Genomic DNA, 6,154 nt, shown 5'->3' on the forward strand with positions numbered 1-6,154 from the left:
GCTTGCTTTCAGAAGATGTGTTCAGCCCGCCCTTCAGGTCAGAGCGCGCTCACATCTGCACGCGAACGCGCGCCCTTCAGGTCAGAGCGCGCTCACATCGGCACGCGAACGCGCGTCTGAGAGAACTCGAACGTCACAGATTTAAGAAAGAAGGTGTTTTAAAAGATACTCCGTCACGGCGTATGAAAGATATTAAATTTGATGTCGATTTAATATATTTTCCTTTGGATAAACATGGATACAGTAGCCTATGTTGTTGTTTTTTCAAGGAAAAAATAAGGTTTCAAAAGGAAACCCTGTCAGCTGGTACATTTTTATTAAAGGTTAGTTAATAACTGATTTGTAATTGCATATAAGGCGGTTTTATAATAATAATACTGTTAAGATAATACAAATGTAATGGTATTTATTTGAGTAAAAATATAATGTAGTGCTTTTTCCTAATGCTCTTCTCTATCAGGGCCGATATGGTTTCAGTGTTAGGAGGGCTCATCTACCAATGAGGGTATGATTAAAAAAATAATAATCATATATTGTTTGTGTACTATGGTAGGTAAGGCAAGGCATGAACAAAACTGTTGGTTCTCGCTGTCAAGTCAATCCCTGAATATTGAATGCAAATAACTTTATATTACTGTAATTGTTTAGATTGGCAATATGTGGGTAAAAAAACTTTTTAAGCTATTTTTATTTTATTTTAAAGAAGATCTAAATTTCTCATTTGCATTCATGGAGATAATGTGGGAAATGTGCCATGCTTTAGTGGAGGATTTCTGTCACTGGTGGAAACAAGCACTTGTAAAGTCCCCCTGTAGTCAATCATTTTATCCCTTAAAACTCATCTTTTGATCACCAAACTGACAAATGTAAATGTGTTTTCCTTGAAAAAAAAATTTCTTCATGCCTTAAATGTCCCCTGAAATCAAAAAATAAAATGAAATCACTTTCATTGATTAGTATTCAAGTTATTTTCGATAGGTTTGACCAATAATTGTGTCTCATTTTATTAAAAATAAACTAAAATAGACTATGTTAACTGGAGCCAACGCCGTACCATAGAGCGTTAACATGAAAATGACTTTTTTTTGTTTTTTTGTTTTTTTTTTAACAGGGACCATGCAGTTATACAATACAAAGCCTGTAACTGATGCACAGCTTATAGAGTTTATAGCTAATGCTAATTTTCAACTCCTGTCCCTGGTTGGGCATTTCTAAATACATTATAAAACAAATACATACAAATAGAAAACATTCACATTTCTTCAAACACACACACACACACACACACACACACACACACACACACACACACACACACACACACACACACACACACACACACACACAACCAGAAAAATAACAATAGTTAGAAATGGTTAGAGTTTTGGTTTGCCTTTAGCCACAACTTGATCCTGGAAGTGAACTTCAAGTCAGATATGACCTAATGTCAGATGGTAACGAGTTCCAGAGCCTACAGCTCTCAACAGAAACGTCTGTCTGTGCGAAGCTTGTCCTGCTATTGTACAGTTATGGTTTGTGCTGCCTCTGGTAACTCTTTTGCTGTTCTGTATTTGAATAAATTTACTAAGTGGCTTGGGTGCTAAATTATTAATACACTTGAAAATTTATTTTAAAAAAACATAAATTAATGAAGCTTTCAAAGCTTAATTTATGATATTTCTCGAGGATGTAACAGTGATGGTAACGGATTGGCTTTTTATCCATAACTTGTATTGCTCGATTGTAAAGTGAACCGATGTGTTTTGTTGCAGACGGAGCTGCTTGCGCATGCAGTGTGAAATATGTGGGAAGACCACAGCATGCATGCACAGCAGGGCTGCCTGGTTTGGTATGTCATTTCTGATTAGTTTAAAACAGTTAAGATTGCTTTGTAGTGTTTTAAAGGTTTTCTTTATATGTTTAGCAAATTTAAGTTGAGCATCTATGACCAATCCAAGATATTTAAATTCTGTAACAGAATTTTTTTTTCCATTTTGTAAGTTAATTTTTGTAAGTTAGATCAAGTTTCTTAATAGAAAAACACATGGAGACATTTAGTACCAACTGATTTTGATTGAGCCACTGTCTGACATCAGCCATACATGCAGACCGTACATCAGCGGGTGCTTAGAGAACTGCATCATCTGCAGAGAGCTGGAGGCTGGCACCTGAACAGTTTAATGGTAAGTCATTTATGAAAAGACTGAACAGCAAAGGACCAAGTATGGAGCCCTGTGGTATGCCCAATTTGATGTTCAAGAGTGAGGATTTTTCCTGGGCAACTTTAACACACCGTACTCTAGCCTGAAGACGCAAACCAAGTAGAGAAATTAAAAGATGACATTTTAGTTAAGAGCAAGCTATGGTTGATTGTATTGAAAGCCTTTTTAAGGTCAAGGAATACAGCTACCACCACATGTCAAGTCAAGTCATCTTCATTTATATAGCTGTGGCGAGCAGGACGAGGTCGAGGGACGTGAGAGGACGGCGCGAGACCGGTGGCGTGATTAATGATGAGCGACACCTGCGCGACGCACCGGACTCGTATCTCTCACGGAGGAGCGGAAGCATAAAGGAGGAGCGACGACAGTGAAGATGGAGAGAGGAACAGGCCTGAGTTTATGTTGTGTTTTATTTCTGTTTTGTGTGGCCAGCAGTCGTCCGCGGGGGGCTGCTGGCTTCTACTTTCATTTTTGTAATTGTCTAAGACGACAGCGTTCTCTCTACACAGACTTTAAACGCGAACCTGTGAGAAACGCTGATGGCGCTCACGTGCGCATTAAGAATTAATTATATAGTTATGTGTGTTCGAATATATGTGCGCATGTTTGTAATTCCCTACAAACCAAGCCTTAAAGTAATTGTCTGGCCTTAAAATTTTGAAACAGAATTTCATCACTACGGGGGAGATACGCGAAACCGAAATTATCCCGACAACGCTTTATCTGTAGAGTGGTAAAGGGATCCTCCATAGGGAGAGGCTAGTCGGCACTTCAGCACTGCGGTGTCATCGGGTCCAGGCAAAGGTCCTTCGTTAGATCTGGATACGGCCTGGATCCGGCAGGTTGTGGGAAAACCTTGGGATAAACAAAGACACTAAAATTAGCGTAGATGCCATTCTTCTTATGATGTAACGAGTACATCAGGATTTATGGGGAGTGTTCCCAGTTCCGGCTGACCTAAACTATGCAGCCTAACATTGAGTTATAGAAGTCTATAATGTGTTATGTGTATGCTAGGCCGAAGAGTTGTGTCTTTAATCTAGCTTTGAACTGACAGAGTGTGTCTGCTTCCCGGACAATGGTAGGAAGACTGTTCCAAAGTTTTGGTGCTAAATAGGAAAAGGATCTACCGCCAGAAGTCGATTTTGATATTCTAGGTATTATTAACTGCCCGGAATTTTGAGATCGCAATAGACGTGAAGGACTATAATGTGTTAAGAGCTCGCTCAAGTACTGCGGAGCTAAACCATTTAGTGCTCTGTAGGTGATCAGCAATATTTTAAAATGTATACGATGTTTAATAGGGAGCCAATGCAGTGTTGACAGAACAGGGCTAATATGGTCATACTTCCTGGTTCTGGTAAGAACTCGAGCTGCTGCGTTTTGAACTAGCTGTAGTTTGTTTATTAAGCGTGCAGGGCAACCACCCAGTAGAGCATTACAATAATCTAGCCTTGAGGTCATGAACGCATGAACTAATTGTCCCGCATTTGTCAATGAGAGCATATGGCGTAATTTAGATATATTTTTAAGATGGAAAAATGCGGTTTTACAGATACTAGACACGTGACTTTCAAATGAAATATTGGTATCAAAGAGCACACCCAGGTTCATAAGGTGGACACATCACCCCTATCCAGGGATTTATTCACATTTTCAATAAAACAGCAGTCACAACTCACAAATCACAACTAGAACCAGTAGATGGCAGCAGAGGACCACTCCTCCACTCCCTTTTTTATAGTTCTTTTCTCATTTTGCTTTTGGATTTATTATAAAAAAGCAAGTTTTTTTGCATTGAAGTAAGAAGTATAGCAAGAGTTGGAAAAGTCACAAAGTCTCATGCCATTTAGATGAAAGGAATTTGATAAAAAAAAATAAAAAAATAGGCCTAAACCCAGATTTTACAGTGGATGGGAAACCGCCTTGAATTGTTCCCGCATCAGTAAACTGCATTTATGACAAAGAACAGCACAGATATCATAACAATCTATCAATAGTCTAAATGCACACACACACACACACTGTCCTCTGCTGCACAACTACGGATTGATGAACACACTGAATAACACAGGCTAATACGGGGACGAGCCGAAACCTGCCACGGTGGAGTTTTAAAGCGGACTGAAGCAATCGAGATAGATTACGGAGGTAACCGCAAATATTTAAAGGGTCTGGGTGGAAATTTAGGTGGGCTAAAGTCATCCTAAAATGGGCCTGGAGACGCGCCTGCTCTAGAGTACATTTCTATCGCGATACAGTTTATTGACAATGAATTACTTTTCTGAGGTAACTGACACCTTTGTTTACAAGCTGTTTTATCTGTGGTTGAAATGCAGAATTTCAATAAGTTGTTCTGTAGGCTATCTTTTAAAACTCCTTCTGATGTTCATTGATGTGTGTTTGCTGCTGTAAAGAGGAAGAGATGATCGGTTCAACTGAGGCGCTAGCGATCGGTCACGCCACATCACATTCATTGTTTGAATTTCATAATAAAACTTACAAAATTTGAAAGCTGAGACTTTCATATGGAAAGAAAGAGAGCCTCTGTCTTCTGTCAGCGCTCGGTCGCATATTTAAAGCGGGTCGTCTTTTTAAGCAGAACATGGAGAGCGGGGTAAGATGAGTTCTTTACTTATGTGGTCCTCAAGATAAGGGCAAATGAGGCAATGAAATTACGTAATAATCTATTGGCATTACATATTTAAAACAGTAGGCCTATCCTATAGGCTACTAAACAGACTAATCTTGACAAAGACAAACTATATATCATTTGAAAGTTTACAATCTCTAGTTTACATATTTGGTGACTGATTTTTAAAATAAATTACAGAGGAGCCGTAATTTATAAATTTGCAACAAGAATATGTTCATACTCCTAAGGCGTGTTCAGACCTTTATTTTGAAATAGTGATGAACATGAAAAATCATGAAAGAATGGTAGAAACCTCAGTTTGTGTTCATGCCAAGAGTTCAAAAGATAGCATCTGTTCAATTCTTTAAAAAAAAAAGTTCTGAAAATGTTTTGAATTTAAAGAAAACAATAATAGATTCAGCATTAGTGATGTGCAGCGAGCTATAATGCACATACGTGATCTTCTGTGTTTCTTAGAGGTTGAGTTCATTTCAAAATCTGCCAAACTTCCAACACTACTTCTGAATAGGATGTCTACTTCATAAATTGCATTAAAATTGTAAAAATAATGGTTCAGACTCAAACCACATATGGAGATGGAGGCGCCCTTATATGGGCAGTAATGTCCACTAGTGGAGAAGTGTGGTACTGCGCCCAAACTACATCTCACTGAAAGTTGCACATATCTGGGTGTAAACTGACCATCTAAATATATCTGAATCAAACCCATAAGAAATTTGAAAAACTAATTTAATAAGCCAATTTCCTTTTATAAATCGTTGTATTTAAACAACATAAAACCAAGCAAATTAACTACATTTTAATATCTTTAATTGTTTGCATTTCTGAAACAATATATTGAACAACAAAGTTGTAACCTTCCCAAAAACAGACTAAACAGAGAGTTTGTGGAGTAAAATTAAATAAAAACTGAATTAGAATGAATGAATAAATGTAAACATTTTAGTCAAAAGGTTCTTGGCATGTTTTTCTGCCATGTCCAACATCTTAGGCCATTAGGGACTACAGCTGGAAATATATATATGATTAAACATCTTCTGTTTCTGATAAGAGAAGGATTTGTGTACTTAACTCAAACTTTAAAAAGATAACTAAATCAGTCACATAATATTACACTGAAATTATACCAGTTTGTACTTCAGAGATTGGATCATAAATATGTTTAGGCCTGGATAAATTTAGCTTCGATGTAAATTAGGCTACATCTGTTACGCTAATATTTTACTTTTACAAGCCAAGATAAAGGGGTGGGTCAACTTACCCCCTGGCTCATCTT

The sequence above is a fragment of the Phoxinus phoxinus genome, assembly GCF_949152265.1.
Source record: "Phoxinus phoxinus genome assembly, chromosome: 25".
Classification (NCBI taxonomy): Eukaryota; Metazoa; Chordata; class Actinopteri; order Cypriniformes; family Leuciscidae; genus Phoxinus; species Phoxinus phoxinus.